At 50.7% G+C, this 23295-nt stretch overlaps 1 protein-coding gene across 1 annotated transcript in view; it reads left to right on the top strand.

Annotated features, from left to right (window-relative positions):
* Positions 1–22339: 22339 nt before the first annotated feature.
* Positions 22340–23295, top strand: part of LOC143982759 (heterogeneous nuclear ribonucleoprotein R-like) — a gene marked incomplete in the record, with an annotated part of 59653 nt that continues 58697 nt past the window's right edge. Inside the window, 1 exon segment of the mRNA XM_077481751.1 lies at positions 22340–22699.

The raw sequence follows: 23295 nt of genomic DNA, 5'->3' as shown, positions 1-23295 counted from the left end.
TTGTAGCCTGTGGAAATCAGGTTGCAGACCCATTGGTCGGATAACCGGGAGGTCCACCGGGCTGCAAACTCCTGAAGGCGACCCCCCCCCCACCCGATATGCGGGTGGGGGGCAAACCTTCATGCAGTAGCACTTTTGTTTGCAGGCTTGCGGTTCTAGGGTAGGGACACTTTTGACCATCCGTGGACGTCCTGTCGGGCTGGGAGCGTTTTGTCAAAGCATTGGGCGGATGAAAAAGCCGATTGTGAACGGAAAAAGAGGGCTCTTGCCTGCGGCGTGGCTCCTTAGCCTTCCTGGCCTGTGGGAGTAGTGTACTCTTACCACCCGTGGCATTTTTAATAATGTCATTCAACGAAGCTCCAAAGAGCCGGTTGCCAAGGAAGGGAAGATCCGTCAGGGCTTTTTTGGCTGCCTGGTTAGCAGACCAGCATTTAAGCCAAATCAGGCGCCTCAGCACCACAGCTGACACTGAAGCCCTAGATAACAGAGGGAGAGTAACCAGAAATGTACTTAAGGCCTTGCACTAGTTGGTCTGCTAGTTCCACGCAGACAGGGGAGGCGTTTGCTCTCCCAATTCGCGGTGCAAAAGTTTTGCCCACTCAGTCAGTGTCTGTGATACCAGTGCGGATGCCAGTACTGGTCGCACGGCTGACCCCACAACCATAAACAAGGAGCGAGCCACTGCCTCGGCCTTCCTGTCCATGGGATCCTTGAATGCAGGAGTCCCCTCTACCGGGTTACTTTATTTAACCTGGATACTGGGGGGTCCACGACCGGAGGAGCTGACCATTTCTTGAGAAGGCTTTCATCAAAGGGGTAACGCACCGCCATGTTTTTGGGGACCGAAAAAGGTCCTTTGCGGCCGACCCCATTCCCTGTAAATGAACTTGTCAAAATAAGCCAAATACGGGAACACCTTAGGTGAACGTGCTGGCTTGCGGGATCCAAAAGGGACCGATACATCAGCAGAGGGATCCAGTAGCTCCCGTATCTTCAAGGTATCACGCACAGCTGTGATAAGTGCTCCAACAAGCGCTTTGTCATGCCCGGACCCAGACGGGGAATCATCCTCACTGTCCGAATGGTCCTGGTCAGCCTCGTCTGATCGGTCAGAGCAGGGGTTACCAGCCACCGCAGGGCCCGAGTCTGCAACAGAGCTCTCCCCAGAGGACGGGGGGATAGGGGCCTTTTACGCACACCTTTCCTTCCACACACCGCCTCTATTTTAGCAACAAAAGAGTTAAGGACCACCGTCAGGGTGTCCATGGGCACAGCGCTATCCGCAGGCAACCCGGTTGCGATAGCCTGAATTTCGGGGGAAGAAACATCAGTTTCTGAAGCCATGCTGACCCTACCCTGTCTGCCACCTGCAAGGGGACTTAGGACAGTGAAGGTCCCACCCTCCTGCTGCCGCTGCATGGGGGGGGGGGTACCTAGTGCCAGATTCACCACCCTTTGACTGTTACTAGCCATGCCTGTAGCCCCTAGGAGGTTACCCAGCTGCAGAGTGAAGAAACTGTGTCGGCAACAGCTGTATAGAATAGCGGTGAAACAATCTGCAGAGCTTGCACCAGCATTCAGGGAAGAGCCATCCAGCATCCTGTATACACAGTGGACACAGGAAAAGGCATGCGAGAGCACATGTAAAGCTGTCACAAGAGAACTGCGTGAAAAGAGCGATTGGGCTTCAAAAAAATGGTCGCCAATGCAACTAATAGGAAAAACCTATAGAAAATGGCTGCTGAGGCTCACAAGGGGAACCTGCTTTGCCCACAGTCAAAATGGCTGCTGGACAGCGCCATTAAGGTTACAGGAAAAATCACAGAACAGTGCTGCCTGCATTCAGCAAGAACACCTCCACAGACACCTTTTGGGACCCCCCAGACCAGGACCAGGACCAACGCTAGCCACACAGAGCCCCCTACAGGTGAGAAACCAAGCGAACCCCACCACACACACCACCCGCAGCACATGCAGCCACCCCCCCCGGAGGGGGGAAGGAGGGGAGATAGGGATGTGGAAGCGAAGGAGGTGAGGTGGCCCCCGAATCGACCTCCCAGGGAATGCCCAGCTGCTCACCCCACCGAAGCAGGGAGAGCCGTACTTACCAGTCCTGAAGAGCTGGGAGACATTCCATCACAGACCTACTCCTGCGCAGTTACAGGGTAGCTGCTGGCCCGGTATACTGTCATTCAGACATCAGTAGCCCGGTCATATGTATACCCCGGAGCATTGAAGCTCCGAGTTCTGCCTGGGCGCAGGGAGGGTTGTTAGCACAGGGTCCGCCCCCTGGGGCGGGACTAAAGTTCTGTGTATTGTATTACAATTTTTGCTTAGTTCTCCTAATGGCAGGCTAACAAACCCATTTAGTTACAGAGAGGAGCTGTGTCGGTCGGTGAATATAAGAGAAACATTGTTTTCTATGTGCCCTGTTCACATAACACTGCTGTCTCATTCTGTGCAGAAATTTGGAACATAAATTCTCTACATGGGCACAAAAAACAATTGTACTCTATGTGCCCTGTTCACACCACACAGCAGACCCTATCTGGGAACACAGTAGCTCAGTGGGGAGATCGCTGTGCTAATGTTGTAAAGTTAGTACAGTGAGCTCCTTTTGTTCTGTGGGGTTTATCTTTCATTCAGCCTGCTGCATTGAATGGGGCGGGGGGGTGTGAGAGAAAGTGTGTACTAAGCATTACTTTCTAATTGAAATTTACATATGTAGCAGGTCCAAGGGCATGGAACCCCTGATAAAAGGGGACCCGGTCCTTGAAGGTGTGCTAAACGCAGCCCTCCGTGGTGTGTGAAATCTGGATCTGTCTGACTTCAGCAGTATCCTGTGGTGAGGACAATGTAAGGGAAGAAGCCTAGGAACTGTAAAAAGTCCATGCGTTTTCTTCCATTAGTAAAATGTTGCCATGCCTTAAATTCTCCACTAGAGGGAGTAAATGCACATATTTCAGTAGGTCACTGCTCAGTGTCTCAGCTAACAGCGCGCGTGTGTGTGTGTGTGTGTGTGTGTGTGTGTGTGTGTGTGTGTGTGTGTGTGTGTGTGTGTGTGTGTGTGTGTGTGTGTGTGTGTGTGTGTGTGTGTGTGTGTGTAATCTCAGCAAGCCAGGCGGGGGGTGCAGCGGCAGCTTTTCTATGTTCGCATCTCCAGAAAAGCTCATTACTTTTTAAAAAAGCCCGCCTCCCCTGCTTTCCCTCCCTTCTCACTGGATCTCCACTGAAAAGCAGTGTGATGTCGTTCGTGTGCAAACTACGGCTAGTTTTAACAGGGGAGGACGTGTTTAATGATGGAGAGCGGCACCGTGTGCATGACATAAGTCCACAGCGCTGGCGCTGGGGACAAACAGAAGTAGAGACAGAGCAGATGCTAAAAGCTGTAGTCTGGCACACAGGACACAAGGAGTGCTGGGGGCACGTAAGGATGTATACAGGCATTTACAGTACAGAAATAACATTTATACTCGGCACCAATGCTGAACTTTATTAGCAGCATTGTTTTCTGCTAGACTATGGCTCAGCGAGTTGTGCATTTACTTGGTGCCTCTGCTTTTTGTGCTCAGCACTATGGCTTCCAAAAAAGACACCACAAAGGTACCAAAAATCCCACCCGAGTGCTAGGAATTCCAGCCATGCATCCACACTGTCATCTCATGAAATACCAGATATGACAAGCCAGGGTGAGTCATTGGAACCAATTGGTGCTTCTCACATCCCAACCCTGTATACATGACTAAAGATCCATTTTCCTCTGCCCTGCAGGGCCTAGAAGGAAGATTAGCAGCTTTAATTGCATCCTCCATCCCCCACCTTAGACCCTTTACCAAGGGATCAGTGGGTACAGGATGAGGTGTTACCCTCAGGTGATCAGGAGGAAAGGAAAACCGATGTCTCCTCTTCAGAGGAGACAACTTTGGATGAACTTCCAACCTCACAATCTAAGAAATTGCTGGTACAATCTCTTATGGAGTGGTTCGTTCCATTTTCAAGCTACCCCTGGAGTCAATGGAGTCAGCTGAAAGTTCTATTTCTTCTTTAGGTTCACAGCCTTTTCATGTGTTTCCTGTCCACGCATTACTACCCTGTTTTCCCGAAAATAAGACCTAGCGTGGTTGTCGGTGATGGCTGCAATATAAGCCCTACCCCCCAAATAAGCCCTACTGTTTCCCCGAAAATAAGCCCTACCCTGAAAATAAGACATACTTTAACTAGGGCTTATTTGGGGGTAGGGCTTATATTGCAGCCATCACCGACAATCGCGCTAGGTCTTATTTTTGGGGAAACAGGGTAGAACAGCTTATTAATGCTGAATGGGATCACCCAGATAAGCATTTTCTCCCTCCAAAGAGATTCACAGTACTCTATCCCATGGAGGAGAAATTCACCAAAAAATGGAATGTACCAGCAGTTGACGCTGCGATTTTCGCTGCGATTTTCAGTGTGAATAAAAGTCTAATTTGTCCAGTAGACAATGTAATAATCTTAGCCGCTTCTCGACCACCTCAAGCAGATATACTGCAGCAGAAGGGCACATACAGGCAGAATCACGTACCTTGCCCTTTAAGAGGCGGCTTGCAGGTGCACGTGTGCCTGCGGGAGCTCCATGAGCGTGACCGCGGGTCCCGCAGTCCCTATGTCCGTGGGGACACCCGCGATCATCTCACGGAGAGGAAGCATTTCCCCATTCAGCCTGACGCAGCGGTGATCAGTGTCGTGTCACACACAGCCCCTCCCCCCCACAGTTAGAATCACTCTCTAGGATACACTTAACCACTACAGCGCCACCTAGTGGTTAACCCCTTCACTGCCAGTCACATTTACACAGTAATCAACGCATTTTTAATCGCACTGATCGCTGTAAAAAAGTGAATGGTCCCAAAATCATGACAAAAGTGTCCAATGTGTCCGCTATAATGTTGCAGTCTGGATAAAAATCACTGATTGCCACCATTACTAGTAAAAAAAAAAATAATAGTAAAACTATCTCCTATTTTATAGACGCTAGAACTTTTGCGCAAACCAATCAATAAATGCTTATTTTTAAAAAAATTATTATTTTACCAAAAATATGTACAATACGTATCAACCTAAACTGAGGGGGAAAAAATTATATATGTTTTGGGGATATTTATTATAGCAAAAAGTAAAAAACGTCAATCTTGTTTGGGAGCCACGTCACTGCGCAATTGTCAGTTAAAGCGACAAGTGTCGAATCACAAAAAAGTGCTCTGGTCTTTGGCCAGTCAAACGGTCCGGGGCTTAAGTGGTTAAGGATCCAACAGATAAAAAGTTGGAATTCCTGTTAAAATCCTTTTTCCTTGGCAGGTGCCATTATTCAGCCTGCAGTCGCTGCAATAGGCATCTGTCAGTCCCTAAAGGATCAGTTTAGACAGGCCCTTAAGAAGGTTCCTGCACAACAAGCCTGGGAATTGGCCGAACTACCAAGGGCATTATGTTTTGCCATAGACGCCATGAAAAATTCTACTCATCAGGTGCCCCGCCTTGCGCTAGTACACATGCGTACGATCCTGTGGTTAAATAGTCGGCTGAAGCACCATGCAAAAGGCTCCTGACTGGTTTTCCTTTTCATGGGGATCGGCTATTTGGGGATGATTCGGATAAATACATCCAAATGATTTCTAGTGGAAAAAGGACTCTTGCCAGTCAAAAGAAAGTATAAAACGCCCTTCATTTAAGTGGACTCTTTCTCCTGTGCCAGGGGTGTCCGCCTTTAGACAGTGGTGACGGCCTCCATCAGACTCTATAGGAAAGACTCAGGGCCAGGCCCAAAGGAAGTGCTAGGGATGGAAACCTGCAAAGTAGAGTTCCAAAGCCTCATCACCAGGGCCTCTGATAGGCCAGTACACTTGGCCCCGTTGTACCGGGCCCGGCCAGCAGGGGGTCCTGGGCAACCTGAACAGATAAGTCATTAAAAAAAAAATCCTCCAGCAATGACCGATCAGAGTCCTAAATACAAACAACTAACCCCCTCCCCCCCGGTTTACTTTTTACATTTTTTTTTTCTTTACTGATAGCTATGTGGAGAAAAGGTGGTGGCAGGGGAGGGACTATTTTTTCTATTTCTGGCGTGGAAGAATCTCTACCGCACCCGCCCCTCATCTCCTCATGCTGGCTCAGCTGGCTAGTGCCGCCCCTCTGACGCTGCTGAGCTATTCCTCTTTCCGCGTGAGAGAAGTAGCGGTGAGGCGGCGAACTCAGACGAGCAGCGGCAGCAGAGGACAAAAAATAAGCAGCTGGCATCGGCATCCCACCTAACTGTAATTGTTTGTGCACACTCCGGTCCAGGCAGCAGCAGGATCAGGGAAGAAGTGACTCCTTGGGCCCAGCTAACAATGACAAAGGTGTGTGCTTGCTTGGGGGGGGGCTTCAAGATCTACTACTACTACTGCAGAAGCATCTATACATTATGGCATTAATGGCATGGGTGGCACTATCTGCAGGTAGCACATGCGTTATGGGCTGCCTGCAGAGACAGTGCCACCAATGCTGTAATGTGCTGCAGACAGTGCCACCCATGACGTTCACGCATTTGCTGCCTGCAGAGACAGTGCCACCCATTCTGCCAATGGCATTATGTCATTGGCTGCATGGGTGGCACTGTCTGCAGCACAATATGGCATTGGCAGCATGGGTGGCACTGTCAGCAGGTAGCACATGCTTTATGGCATTGGCGTTATGGGTGGCACTGTCTGCAGCACAGTATGGCATTGGCAGCATGGGTGGCATTGTCTGCAGGTAGCACATGTTTTATGGGCCATAACGCATGTGCTGCCTGCAGAGACAGTGCCACCCATGAAGCCGATCTCGTAATGTGCTTCAGACAGTGCCACCTATGCCGCCAATGCCATAATGTGCTGCAGACGGTGCCACCCATGCTGCCAATGCCGTAATGTGCTGCAGACGGTGCCACCCATGCTGCCAATGCCATAATGTGCTACAGACAGTGCCACCCATGCTGCCAATGGCATTATGGAGGGGCCAGGGGTGGGGCTAAAGGAGGGACCAGGGGCAGGGCCAGGGGTGGAGCTGAAGGGGGCCCCGTCAGGTAGGCTGTATGGGGCCCCATGATTTCTATCAGCGGCCTTGCTCATCATGAAGGGGTGCCCCCTCACCAGAGTGGGGGGGGGGACTTCTGCAATACTGAAAAGTCTGGCAAGAGGAAATTCAGGTCAGATGGGTCATCTCCATGGTGTCCGTAGGGTACAAACTAGAATTTCGGGAGTTTCCACTATCTCGTTTCTGAGGACAAACATTCCCAAAGATCCAGGGAAAAGGAAATCTCTGTTTCTGGCACTAGACCAATTACTGGCTCAGGGGGTGATCATACAAATTCCCCATAGAAAAGCAAGGTTTAGGGTTTTATTCAAACCTCTTTACGGTACCAAAACCGAATGGAGATGTCAGACCAACTCTAGATCTAAAGAATCTAAATCAGTTCCTGAAGATCCGCTCCTTTCACATGGAGTCGATCAGGTCAGTGGTGAACTTCTGGCGTCTGCATATCTGCATGTCCCTATATTTCCTGCACACCAAAGATTTCTGCGGTTCGAGGTAGAACAGCAGCATTTCCAGTTTGTAGCCTTGCCCTTCGGGCTGGCTACAGCACCCCAGGTGTTTACAAAAGTCCTAGCCCCATCTCTAGCCAGGTTAAGGGCCCAGGGAATAACAGTCTTGGCGTACCTAGACAATCTATTATTAATAGACCAGTCCGTGGCTCATTTGGAGCAAACGTGCGCATTACAACCAGTTACCTGGAAAGTCTGGGTGGGATTCTCAACATAGAGAAGTCTTCCTTAAAACCGCTAAAAAGACTGGACTACTTGGGTCTGATCATAGACACAGCCCAGAAAAAGGTGTTTTTTGCCTAAGGCAAAGATCAACTCCATAAGAGAGCTGGTGCGGACGGTCAGGTCAAAAGGAGATCCCTCCATTCACCTTTGCATGAGGTTGTTAGGAAAGATGGTGGCTTCATTCAAAGGGGTTCCCTATGCCCAGTTCCATTCAAGACTGTTTCAAAACAGTATCCTTTCTGCTTGGAACAAAACTATTCAAGCTTTAGACTTGCCAATGCGGCTGTCCCCAAGGGTGCCCCAAAGCCTCAGTTGGTGGTTACTATCTCAGAATCTGCTGAAAGGAAGATCCTTCAGACCAGTTATCTGGAAAGTGGTAAGGACAGATGCCAGCCTTTAAGGCTGGGGAGCAGTACTAGAAAAGACAACTGTCCAGGGACAGTGGTCAAGAACCAAAAGAGCCTTGCCAATCAACATCCTAGAGATTCGGGCAGTGCGTCTAGCTCTGAAGGCCTGGACTTTCAGGTTACGGGATTGTCCTGTCAGGATCCAATCTGACAATGCCACAGCTGTGGCCTATATCAATCAACAAGGGGGCACCAAGAGTTTTGCAGCGCAGACAGAGGTGAACCATATTCTAACTTAGGCAGAAAGGAATGTTCCATACCGTTTTCATTCTGGGAGTAGAGAATTGGTAGGCAGACTACTTGAGTGGCCAACGTTTATTCCCAGGGGAATGGTCCCTTCACCCCGACATCTTTCAGGCTCTTTGACAAAGATGGGGGGCTCCGGACGTAGATCTTCTGGCATCCAGATTCAACATGAGGTTAGTCAACTTTGTGTCCAGGACAAGGGATCCACTCACATGCGAAACAGATGCATTGGTGACCCCGTAGGATCAGTTCTCACTGATCTATGCATTTCCCCCTATTCCGTTACTGCCATGACTTCTTTGCAGGATCAAGCTGGAAAGAAAGCTAGTAATTCTGGTAGCACCAGCATGGCCCAGAAGGTCATGGTATGCAGAAATTGTAAAGATGGCAGTGGATGATCCATGGTCCCTTCCACTATGACCAGACCTACTCTCACAAGGGCCAATATTCCATCTTACCTTATGAACTGTAAATTTAACAGCTTGGCTATTGAAACCCACATTCTGAATAAACGTGGGCTTTCTGGGACAGTTATCTCTACTTTAATTAATGCAAGGAAGCCAGCTTCCAGAACTATATATTATAGAGTCTGGAGGGCTTATGTTTCCTGGTGTGAATCCAAGGGTTGGCACCCTCAGAGATAGGCAACAATTCTGCCTATGATATTTCTACAATTAAGGGTAGAGATGAAGTTGGCCTTGAGTACTATTAAAGGCCAAGTCTCAGCTTTATCAGTTTTATTTCAAAGACTGCTTGCTAGACATTGTTTAGACTGGGGTTTTATGCAAGGGGTGATGCGGATTAATCCACCAGTTAATTCACCTTTAAGCCCTTGGGACATGAATTTAGTTTTGTCAGTGTTACAAAAACAGCCATTTGAACCAATACAGCATATTCCCTTAGTCTGTCTGACAAGGAAGCTAGTGTTTTTGGTTTGCTATATTCTCAGCAAGGAGGGTTTCAGAATTGACTGCTCTTTCTTGGAAAGAGCCATACTTGAATATTCATGAGGACAGAGTGGTGTTGTGCCATGGTCCAGATTTTTTGCCAAAACTGGTCTTAGGTTTCCACCTGAACCAAGATAAGCTTCCCTGTGCCTTTAACCACTTGCCGACCGCCGCACGACGATGTACGTCCATTTTTTGAAGAGGGATATCTCGGTAACGGCAGCAGCTGCTGCCACAACCGAGATATCCATCTCTTCAGGCGGCGGTCGGCTGTACGATAACGGTGGTCTCCGCGGCGGATTCGCCGCGAGATCACCGCTATCGGCGGCGGGAGAGGTGCCACCCCCCCTCCCGCCGCCCTCCCGCACCTTCCGCCGCTCGGTAGTGGCGGAGGCGACCGGGTCCTTCCGTCGGCTGGGCATAGAGACAAGTGAGGCTAAGATGGCCCCCACTCGTCTCTATACCATAGGAGGGCAGAAACGACGTCAAAACGTCACTTCCGCCCATACCTCTTAAAGGTATATTTTTTTTTAAATGTCAGATTTTCTTTTTTTTTTATTTTTTTTTTTTTTTTTTGCATTTTAGCCCAAATATGAGATCTGAGGACCTTTTGACCCCAGATCTCATATTTAAGAGGACCTGTCATGCTTTTTTCTATTACAAGGGATGTTTACATTCCTTGTAATAGGAATAAAAGTGATCCATTTTTTTTTTTTTTTTAAAGTGTAAAAATAAATAAAATAAATTAAAATAAATAAGAAAAAAAAAAATTTTTTTTAAAAACACCCCGTTACGACGAGCTTGCGCACAGAAGCGAGCGCATACGTGAGTAGCGCCCGCATATGAAAACGGTGGTCAAACCACATATGTGAGGTATCGCCGCGATCGGTAGAGCGAGAGCAATAATTCTAGCCCTAGACCTCCTCTGTAACGCAAAAAATGCAACCTGTAGAATTTTTTAAATGTCGCTTATGGAGATTTTTGAGGCTAAAAGTTTGACGCCATTCCACGAGCGGGCGCAATTTTGAAGCGTGACATGTTGGGTGTCAATTTACTCGGCATACCATTATCTTTCACAGTATAAAAAAAAAATTTTTTATTCAAAAAAGTGAATTTTTTCCAAAAAAAGTGCGCTTCTAAGACCGCTGCGCAAATACGGTGTGAAAAAAAGTATTTCAATGACCGCCATTTTATTCTCTAGGGTGTTAGAAAAAAAACAATATAAAATGTTTGGGGGTTCTAAGTAATTTTCTAGCAAAAAAAAACTGTTTTAAACATGGAAACACCAAGTCCGAAAAAGAGGCCTGGTCCTTAAGTGGTTAAAGCAGAGTTCCAGTAATTTTTTATTTTTATTCCTTCCTTCTCAGGGAGGCAGAACGGGGATCTGCCTTTGTAAACAGGGCAGATCCCTGTTCTGACAGCGGAGAACATGGAGATCTTCTGTTCCTAGTAATCACGAAAGCAATCTCTTTGTTCTTCCTGTCAGTACTTCCCCCTCAGTAAGAAAACATAAACAGGGAAGCATCTAACCCTTTGATTAGCCCTGATGTTAACCGCTTCCCTGCCAGTGTCACCGATACAGTGATCTGTGCATTTTTTGCACTGATTACAGTATTGGGGTCACTGGTCCCCAAAAAGTGCCATGTCAGATTTGTCCGCCACAATCCAAAATCGCTGATCGCCAACATTACCGGTAAATCAATGAAAAAAAAATCAATATACGCATATTGCGATTTTTATACAAAAATTATGTAGCAGAATACATATTGGCCTAAATTGATGAAGAGATTTGTTTTTCTACATTTTTAGCACAAAGTAAAAAATATTGTCTTATTTTTCAAAATTGTCAGTCTTTTCTTGTTTATAGCGCAACAAAAAAAAACTCAAGCCGCGTACACACGGGCGGACTGTCTGGCCAACTAAGTCCGTCAGACAATCCGACGGACAGTCCGTCCTACTTTCGAATGAACGGACTTGACCACACACGATGAACAAACAGTCCGTTGAAAGCTTGCGCGATGACGTGTACAGCACGTACGACGGGACTAGAAATAGGACGTCCAATACACAGCAATGCAACCTTCCGCCGTGTAAATCCTTTCTGAGCATGCGCCATACTTAGTCCGTCCAACTAGCCTACTCACGAGCGGACTGTCCGCTGAAACCAAAGTTGGACAGACAATATTACGGAAATTCCGAAAGACTTAGTCCGCCAGACTGCACGCAGAAAAAGTCCGCTGAAGCCCACACACGAGCGGACTGTCCGCTGAAATGTGTTTCGGCGGACTAAGTTGGACAGACAGTCCGCCCGTGTGTACGTGGCTTCAGAGGTATTTGATCACCTCTGCGTTTTTTATTTTTTGTTCTATAAACAAAAAAGACTGACAATTTTGAAAAAACAAAACCAAAAAAACACATTACTTTTTGGTATAATACATATCCCCAAAAAATATATAAAAAAACTAATTTATTCATCAGTTTTGGCCAATATGTATTCTTCTACATATTGTTGGTAGAAAAACAAAAAAAATTGCAATGAGCGTATATTGATTGGTTTGTGCACAAGTTATCACATTTACAAACGAAGGGATAGATTTATGGACTTTTATTTGTATTGTTTTTACTGGTAATGGCGGCAATATGCAATTTTTAGCTGGACTGCACCATTGCAATGGACAAATCTGACCCCCAAGTGACACTTTTTGGGGACCAGTGACACAGATACAGTGAGCAGTGCTAAAAAAAAATTGCATGGTCACTGTATAAATTACACTGGCAGGGAATGGGTTAACACTAAGGGCTGATCAAAGGCTTAACTGTGTTTCCTAGGTGTGTTCGATCTGTGTGGGGGTTGGGCTCATTGGGATCCGATTCCATGGACAGCAGATCTCCCTGTTGTCCTGTCAGAATGGGGATCTGCCTTGTTTCCATAGGCAGATCCTCATTCTGCCTCTCTGTACCGCAGTATATGGGTGGCGGTCAGGAAGTGATTAAAGCGGAGTTCCACCCAAAAGTGGAACATCCGCTTTAAGGCCTCCTCCCCAGCTCCTGATGGTGAAACTGAGCTTTTGGGGAAGGGGGTACCCAATTTCAAAGGTACCCGCAGCCACTTCCATTCCGGTTGCCTTAGGCGATCGGAAGTGGAAACTCTCCTTCCCCCTCCCTATCAATCACAGAGTGCAGCACCGTTTGCGCATTCAGCTATGAAGCTGAAAGCTGTCAAAGCTGGGTACCCATAGTAGAGATTGCGGCACCGCCGATGTAGGAGAGAGGAAGAAAACTGCTGGGGTGAGTGCACTGCTGAATTGTGGGACAGGTAAGTGTGTGTTTATTAAAAGTCAGCAGCTACACTTTTTTAGCTGCTGACTTTTAATAAACATATAAATGACTGGAACTCCGCTTTAGGGGGTAAATCTTTCTGGGGGTTAAAGTAGCTGTAAAGCCAGTTTTTTTAAATTAATATAATTTTATCAATACTTACCTTAGCCCCATCTCTGTCCACGAGTCCCTCTGCTATCTAAGACTCTCCCTCCTGAATGGCTGAGACACAGCAGCCACGCCATTGGCTCCCGCGGATGTCAAAGTCAGTTAGCCAATCAGGGAGAGAAGGGGTGGGGCCAAACAACAGAGGACACGCAGAGCTGCAGCTCAGCTGCTCCCGTAGGAAGCTGCTTGCTGTCGGGCCACTCAACGGGAAGGAGGAGCCAGGAGCACAGAAGAGGGACCTGAAAAGAGGAGGATTTGCTCTGTGCAAAACCACTGCACAGAGCAGGCAAGTATAACGTGTTTTTCCTTTAAAAAAAAAAAGCACACTTTACAATCACTTTCATTTGCAGGGATTTCCTGACAGGGGTTATAACCCTCCTTTACTCCATCCAAAACAGAACAAAATGTTTTTCTTATCATTCAACTAACATCTAGGGTGATCAAGGGGTTAAATGTGTGCCTAGCAATGTGTGTACAGTGTGCTGCTTTTTACTAAAGATCTCTTTTTTACTTATTTTTGCTGTAAGCAGGCAGCAATATTCAGGTCGCCCGCAAGTGGTTAAACATGACGTCCTCAGGATTTGGGGGCGTGCATCGCGGCAATCGTTGTTGCAGGGTGTCAGTCAGTCTGACACCCCGCAACTAAGATCTCGGTAAAGAGTCTCCGACTGAGACTCTTTACCACATTATCAGCCGTTTCCAATCACAGTGTAAATAGGAAGAGCCGGTGATCGGCTTTTCCTCACTCGTGTCTGTCAGACGCGAGTAGAGGAGAGCCGATCGGCTGCTCCTCTGTCAGGGGTGTCTGTGCTGATCAATAATCAGCGCAGCCCCCCCCCCCCCAGGATGCCCACACTGGACCACCAGGGATGCCACCACAATGGGCATCACCGATTGGCATCCATCAGTACAATATACAGTGTCTTGCGAAAGTATTCGGCCCCCTTGAACTATTCAACCTTTTGCCACATTTCAGGCTTCAAACATAAATTTATAAAATTTTTATTTTTTGTGAAGAATCACCAACAAATGGGACACAATTGTGAAGTGGAACGAAATCTATTGGATATTTTAAACTTTTTTTAGCAAATAAAAAACTGAAAAGTGGTGCGTGCAAAATTATTCGGCCCCTTTACTTTAAGTGCAGCAAACTCACTCCAGAAGTTCAGCGAGGATCTCTGAATGATCCAATGTTGTCCTAAATGACTGATGGTGATAAATAGAATCCACCTGTGCAGGGGCGGACTGACAACTCATGGGGCCCCCGGGCAACAGAAGATCATGGGGCCCCCTTGGTCTCCACACTCAAGCCAAACCTGCACAGGGAGACACTGGAGAGAGAACATACACACAGGGGGACACCAGAGGGAGAACGCACAAACACAGGGGGGGACACTGGAGGGAGAATGCACACAGGACACTTACACAGCACACAGGGGGACATGCACACAGGGGGACATGCACACAGGACATGCATACAGCACAGGGGGGCATGCACACAGCACAGGGGAACATGCACACAGCACAGGGGGACATGCACACAGCACAGGAGGACATACACACAGGACACTTACACAGCACAGGGGGACATGTACACAGGAGGACGTGCACACAGCACAGGGGGACATGCACACAGGAGGGACATGCACACAGGGGGACACATGCACACAGCACAGGGGGACATGCACACAGGACATGCACACAGCACAGGGGGACATGCACACAGCACAGGGGGACATGCACACAGGGGGACACACACAGCACAGGAGGACATGCACACAGGACACTTACACAGCACAGGGGGACATGCACACAGGGGGACACGCACACAGAACACTTACACAGCACAGGGGGACATGTACACAGGAAGACTTGCACACAGCACAGGGGGATATGCACACAGGAGGGACATGCACACAGCACAGGGGGACATGCACACAGCACAGGGGGACATGCACACAGCACAGGGGGACATGCACACAGGGGGACACACACAGCACAGGAGGACATGCACACAGGACACTTACACAGCACAGGGGGACATGCACACAGGGAGACACGCACACAGAACACTTACGCAGCACAGGGGGACATGTACACAGGAAGACGTGCACACAGCACAGGGGGATATGCACACAGGAGGGACATGCACACAGCACAGGGGGACACATGCACACAGCACAAGGGGACACATGCACACAGCACAGGGGGACATGCACACAGGGGGACACTCACACAGCACAGACGGACACGCACACAGGAGGGACACGCATACAGGAGGACATGCACACACTTACACAGCACAGGACATGCACACAGGACACTTACACAGCACACAGGGGGACATGCACACAGGGGGACATGCACACGGGAGGACACGCACACAGGGGGACATGCACACAGCACAGGGGGACATGCACACAGGAGGGGCATGCACACAGGGGGACACATGCACACAGCACAGGGGGACATGCACTTGGGGACACGCACACAGGGACACTCACACAGCACAGGCGGACACGCACACAGGAGGGACACGCACACAGGAGGACACGCACACAGCACAGGAGGACATGCACACAGGGGGACACGCACACAGGACACACACTTACACAGCACAGGAGGACATGCACACAGAGGGACATGCACACAGGACATGCACACAGCACAGGGGGACATGCACATAGGGGGACATGCACACAGCACAGGGGGACATGCACACAGCACAGGGGGACATGCACACAGGACACTTACACAGCACAGGGGGACATGCACACAGGACACTTACACAGCACAGGGGGACATGCACACAGGACACTTACACAGCACAGGGGGACATGTACACAGCACAGGGGGACACGCACACAGGAGGACATGCACACAGGAGGACACGCACACAGGACACACACTTACACAGCACAGAACATGCACACAGGACACTTACACAGCACACAGGGGGACATGCACACAGCACAGGAGGACACGCACACAGGACACTTACACAGCACAGGGGGACATGTACACAGGAGGACGTGCACACAGCACAGGGGAACATGCACACAGGAGGGACATGCACACAGGGGGACACATGCACACAGCACAGGGGGACATGCACACGAGGACACGCACACAGCACAGGGGGACATGCACACAGGGGGACACTCACACAGCACAGACGGACACGCACACAGGAGGGACACGCACACAGCACAGGAGGACACGCACAGGGGGACACGCACACAGGGGGACACGCACACAGGGGGACATGCACACAGGACACACACTTACACAGCACAGGACATGCACACAGGACACTTACACAGCACACAGGGGGAATCGCACACAACACAGGACATGCACACGGGAGGACACGCACACGGGAGGACATGCACACAGCACAGGAGGACATGCACACAGGACACTTACACAGCACAGGGGGACATGTACACAGGAGGACGTGCACACAGCACAGGGGGACATGCACACAGGGGGACACATGCACACAGCACAGGGGGACATGCACACAGCACAGACGGACACGCACACAGGGGGACATGCACACAGGACACACACTTACACAGCACAGGACACTTACACAGCACACAGGGGGACATGCACACAGCACAGGAGGACACGCACACAGGAGGACACGCACACAGGAGGACATGCACACAGCACAGGACACTTACACAGCACACAGGGGGACATGCACACAGCACAGGAGGACACGCACACAGGACACTTACACAGCACAGGGGGACATGTACACAGGAGGACGTGCACACAGCACAGGGGAACATGCACACAGGACATGCACACAGCACAGGGGGACATGCACACAGGGGGACACACACAGCACAGGAGGACATGCACACAGGACACTTACACAGCACAGGGGGACATGCACACAGGGGGACACGCACACAGAACACTTACACAGCACAGGGGGACATGTACACAGGAAGACGTGCACACAGCACAGGGGGATATGCACACAGGAGGGACATGCACACAGCACAGGGGGACACATGCACACAGCACAGGGGGACATGCACACGAGGACACGCACACAGCACAGGGGGACATGCACACAGGGGGACACTCACACAGCACAGACGGACACGCACACAGGAGGGACACGCACACAGCACAGGAGGACACGCACAGGGGGACACGCACACAGGGGGACACGCACACAGGGGGACACGCACACAGGGGGACACGCACACAGGGGGACATGCACACAGGACACACACTTACACAGCACAGGACATGCACACAGGACACTTACACAGCACACAGGGGGAATCGCACACAACACAGGACATGCACACGGGAGGACACGCACACGGGAGGACATGCACACAGCACAGGAGGACATGCACACAGGACACTTACACAGCACAGGGGGACATGTACACAGGAGGACGTGCACACAGCACAGGGGGACATGCACACAGGGGGACACATGCACACAGCACAGGGGGACATGCACACAGCACAGACGGACACGCACACAGGGGGACATGCACACAGGACACACACTTACACAGCACAGGACACTTACACAGCACACAGGGGGACATGCACACAGCACAGGAGGACACGCACACAGGAGGACACGCACACAGGAGGACATGCACACAGCACAGGACACTTACACAGCACACAGGGGGACATGCACACAGCACAGGAGGACACGCACACAGGACACTTACACAGCACAGGGGGACATGTACACAGGAGGACGTGCACACAGCACAGGGGAACATGCACACAGGAGGTACATGCACACAGGGGGACACATGCACACAGCACAGGGGGACATGCACACGAGGACACGCACACAGCACAGGGGGACATGCACACAGGGGGACACTCACACAGCACAGACGGACATGCACACAGGAGGGACACGCACACAGGGGGACACGCACACAGGGGGACATGCACACAGGACACACACTTACACAGCACAGAACATGCACACAGGACACTTACACAGCACACAGGAGGACATGCACACAGCACAGGGGGACATGCACACAGCACAGGACATGCACACAGGACACTTACACAGCACACAGGGGGAATCGCACACAGCACAGGACACGCACACGGGAGGACACGCACACGGGAGGACATGCACACAGCACGGGAGGACATGCACACAGGACACTTACACAGCACAGGGGGACATGCACACAGGACACTTACACAGCACAGGGGGACATGCACACAGGACACTTACACAGCACAGGGGGACATGTACACAGGAGGACGTGCACACAGCACAGGGGGACATGCACACAGGGGGACACATGCACACAGCACAGGGGGACATGCACACAGCACAGACGGACACGCACACAGGGGGATATGCACACAGGACACACACTTACACAGCACAGGAGGACACGCACACAGGAGGACATGCACACAGCACAGGACATGCACACAGGACACTTACACAGCACACAGGGGGAATCGCACACAGCACAGGACACGCACACGGGAGGACACGCACACGGGAGGACATGCACACAGCACAGGAGGACATGCACACAGGACACTTACACAGCACAGGGGGACATGTACACAGGAAGACGTGCACACAGCACAGGGGGACATGCACACAGGGGGACACATGCACACAGCACAGGGGGACATGCACACAGCACAGACGGACACGCACACAGGGGGACATGCACACAGGACACACACTTACACAGCACAGGACACTTACACAGCACACAGGGGGACATGCACACAGCACAGGAGGACACGCACACAGGAGGACATGCACACAGCACAGGACACTTACACAGCACACAGGGGGAATCGCACACAGCACAGGACATGCACACGGGAGGACACGCACACGGGAGGACATGCACACAGCACAGGAGGACATGCACACAGGACACTTACACAGCACAGGGGGACATGCACACAGGACACTTACACAGCACAGGGGGACATGCACACAGGACACTTACACAGCACAGGGGGACATGTACACAGGAGGACGTGCACACAGCACAGGGGGACATGCACACAGGGGGACACATGCACACAGCACAGGGGGACATGCACACAGGGGGACACTCACACAGCACAGACGGACACGCACACAGGAGGGACACGCACACAGGGGGACATGCACACAGGACACACACTTACACAGCACAGGACATGCACACAGGACACTTACACAGCACACAGGGGGACATGCACACAGCACAGGAGGACACGCACACAGGAGGACTTGCACACAGGACACACACTTACACAGCACAGGACATGCACACAGGACACTTACACAGCACACAGGGGGAATCGCACACAGCACAGGACATGCACACAGGGGGACATGCACACAGGAGGACACGCACACGGGAGGACATGCACAAAGGGGGACATGCACACAGGACACACACTTACACAGCACACAGGGGGACATGCACACAGGGGGACATGCACACAGCACAGGTGGACATGCACATAGGGGGACATGCACACAGCACAGGGGGACATGCACACAGGACATGCACACAGCACAGGGGGACATGCACACAGCACAGGGGGACATGCACACAGGACATGCACACAGCACAGGGGGACATGCACACAGGACATGCACACAGCACAGGGGGACATGCACACAGGACATGCACACAGCACAGGGGGACATGCACACAGGACATGCACACAGCCAGGAGGACATGCACACAGCACATGCACACAGCCAGGAGGACACTGTGGGATGGAGGGACCCATGCATCTGTCTGTACCCCCCCCATCACGTGTGGCGGCCCCCTGGTGTCTCGGCTTCACTCACCGAGTCACTGGATGCTGAGCCTGAGACACTTCTAACAGCGCGCTGCTCCCCGCCGGCCCCTCCACTCTTTTCGTTGGTCCCAGGTCAGGTGATGTCACGATGCATACAGTACAAGCACCTGGCCTGGGATGGACGGGGGAAGGAGGGGCCGGCGGGGATCAGCGCACAGTTAGCAACTACATCGTGGCATGTAATTCAGCCGCTGCAAGTGGCCTCTCATATGGCCGAGTCTGGGCCCCTAATGTCTGCGGGCCCTCGGGCGGCGCCCGAGTGACCGACTGGTCAGTCCGCCCCTGCACCTGTGTGTAATCAAGTCTCTGTATAAATGCACCTGCTCTGTGATAGTCTCAGGGTTCTGTTGAAAGAGCAGAGAGCATCATGAAGACCAAGGAACACACCAGGCAGGTCCGTAATACTGTTGTGGAGAAGTTTAAAGCCGGATTTGGATACAAAAAGATTTCCCAAGCTTTAAACATCCCAAGGAGCACTGTGCAAGCAATCATTATGAAATGGAAGGAGTATCAGACCACTGCAAATCTACCAAGACCTGGCCGTCCCTCTAAACTTTCAGCTCAGACAAGGAGAAGACTGATCAGAGATGCAGCCAAGAGGCCCATGATCACTCTGGATGAACTGCAGAGAACTACAGCTGAGGTGGGAGAGTCTGTCCATAGGACAACAATCAGTCGTACACTGCACAAATCTGGCCTTTATGGAAGAGTGGCAAGAAGAAAGCCATTTCTCAAAGATATACATAAAAAGTCTCATCTAAAGTTTGCCACAAGCCACCTGGGAGACACACCAAACATGTGGAAGAAGGTGCTCTGGTCAGATGAAACCAAAATCAAACTTTTTGCCCACAATGCAAAACGATATGTTTGGCGTAAAAGCAACACAGCTCATCACCCTCAACACACCATCCCCACTGTCAAACATGGTGGTGGAGCATCATGGTTTGGGCCTGCTTTTCTTCAGCAGGGACAGGGAAGATGGTTAAAATTGAGGGGAAGATGGATGTAGCCAAATACAGGACCATTCTGGATGAAAACCTGTTGGAGTCTGCAAAAGACCTGAAACTGGGACGGAGATTTATCTTCCAACAAGACAATGATCCCAAACATACAGCAAAATCTACAAAGGAATGGTTCACAAATAAACGTATTCAGGTGTTAGAATGGCCAAGTCAAAGTCCAGACCTGAATCCAATCGAGAATCTGTGGAAAGAGCTGAAAACTGTTGTTCACAAACGCTCTCCATCCAACCTCACTGAGCTTGATCTGTTTTGTAAGGAAGAATGGGCAAGAATTTCAGTCTCTCTATGTGCAAAACTGAGAGAGACATACCCCAAGCGACCTGCAGCTGTAATGGCAGCAAAGGGTTGCTCTACAAAGTATTAACGCAAGGGGGCCGAATAATTTTGCACGCCCCACTTTTCATTTTTTTATTAGTTAAAAAAGTTTCAAAAATCCAATAGATTTTGTTCCACTTCACAATTGTGTCCCACTTGTTGGTAATTCTTCACAAAAAATTAAAAGTGTTATATCTTTATGTTTGAAGCCTGAAATGTGGCAAAAGGTTGAAAAGTTCAAGGGGGCCGAATACTTTCGCAAGGCACTGTAATGCCGCCTATCAGTGCCCATCTATGCTGCCTATCCATACCAGTCGGTGCCAGCTATCAGTGCCAATTTGTGCCACATATCAGTGCCCATCAATGCCACCTCATCAGTGCCACTTCATTGGTGCCCATCAGTACAGCCCCATCACTGAAGGAGAATACGTACTTATTTACAAAGTTTTGAAACTGAAACAAAAAAAATGTTTTTCCCATAATTTTGAGGCTTTTTTTATTTGTTTAACAAAAATAAAAACCGTAGAGGTGATCAAATACCACCAAAACAAAGCTCTATTTGTGGAAAAAAATTATAAAAATTTAATTTGGGTACAGTGTTGCACGACCACGCAATTGTCATTCAAAGTGCAACAGCTTTGAAAGCTCAAAATTGGGCTGGGCAGGAAGGTGCCTGGAGTGGACCCCGAGCTGTGGGAGGAGCCCAGTGTGGACCCCGAGCTGAGGGAGGAGCCCAGTGTGGACCCCGAGCTGAGGGAGGAGCCCAGTGTGGACCCCGAGCTGAGGGAGGAGCCCAGTGTGGACCCCGAGCTGAGGGAGGAGCCCAGTGTGGACCCCGAGCTGTCAGGAGCCCGGCCAGAGTGGACCCCGAGCTGTGTCAGGAGCCCGGCCAGAGTGGACCCCGAGCTGTGTCAGGAGCCCGGAGTGGACCCCGAGCTGTGTCAGGAGCCCGGAGTGGACCCCGAGCTGTGTCAGGAGCCCGGAGTGGACCCCGAGCTGTGTCAGGAGCCCGGTGTGGACCCCGAGCTGTGTCAGGAGCCCGGTGTGGACCCCGAGCTGTGTCAGGAGCCCGGTGTGGACCCCGAGCTGTGTCAGGAGCCCGGTGTGGACCCCGAGCTGTGGGAGGAGCCCGGTGTGTACCCCGGGCTGTGGGAGGAGCCCGGTGTGGACCCCGAGCAGTGGGAGGAGCCCAGTGTGGACCCCGAGCAGTGGGAGGAGCCCAGTGTGGACCCCGAGCTGTCTGGACCATTGATAGTGTAAAGGGGACCAGCTTGTACCCTAAATTGTGTAAAGGGGCCTAGTGTGGCCCCTGAATTGTGTGAGGATCTCGGCGTGGCCCCTGAGGTGTGCTGCCTCAACCATCTCCCAGCAGCCATTGCCGCCGCCTGTCGTACTATGAGCCGTGCTCGGTGTGTGGTTAGTAACACACACCCCCCTCTTCCCGCTCTCTCGTCTCTAGGCCTGCCTCATTGGAAGGCCCCTGATACTTCACGTAGACGACCCCGTACGCAGGCTCCGTGATTGGGAGAAGAAGACGGGAGAAGGAGGCGGCTTGGCCGGGGAAGACGCGCCATTTTAGCAGCCTAGTACGGCGGTGTGAGCGGGTGAGTGAGAGAGAGGAGGGGGACTGGCTGATCTTTGTATACAGACAGGGCTGTGTGTTTTAGTCAGGAAGGATCCCAATCACTGCTCCTCGCAGAGCTTTGTGTGGTGAGAGGATGCAGCGTGCACACAACTCCCGGCTGCACAGTATATCTCTGTCATAGAGGCTTTCTAGTGTGCATGGTACATGTAGTTTCTACCTCCATCTTTGTTGTAATGCAATGAGAGACATTACACGTTGCAGGATGCACAGCCTACCTAGTGCCTTTGGTGACCTGGGAACCCTAGCTTGGGATGGAAGTGAGCAATTCTCAGACACACCCACTGTGCACTCTTCTAACCTTATCATTGGGATGTACACAGCATATGACCACAATATGGCAGACTTCCCTGCAAACAGAGTCCTCCTCAACTGGGCCCCCTTGGTCCTGGTGCTTCCATCTTCACCTGCTCTTCCTTCCAGGTTCTGTATCTTCAGCTACTTGAATGGCTAGGCTGTCATGTCATCATTTCTACATGTGTGCACAGGAATCACCACAGCAGGAGACATAAATGGTCTGAGCTGTGCATGCGTGGCTCTGATCACATTAAAGAGGAA

Source organism: Lithobates pipiens, unplaced genomic scaffold (genome assembly GCF_037356315.1).
Source record: "Lithobates pipiens isolate NorthernLeopardFrog02 unplaced genomic scaffold, aLitPip1_a1.2 Scaffold_16, whole genome shotgun sequence".
NCBI lineage: Eukaryota > Metazoa > Chordata > Amphibia > Anura > Ranidae > Lithobates > Lithobates pipiens.
The sequence above is the reverse complement of the archived record's forward strand: the minus strand, read 5'-3'. Positions and strand labels throughout refer to the sequence as shown.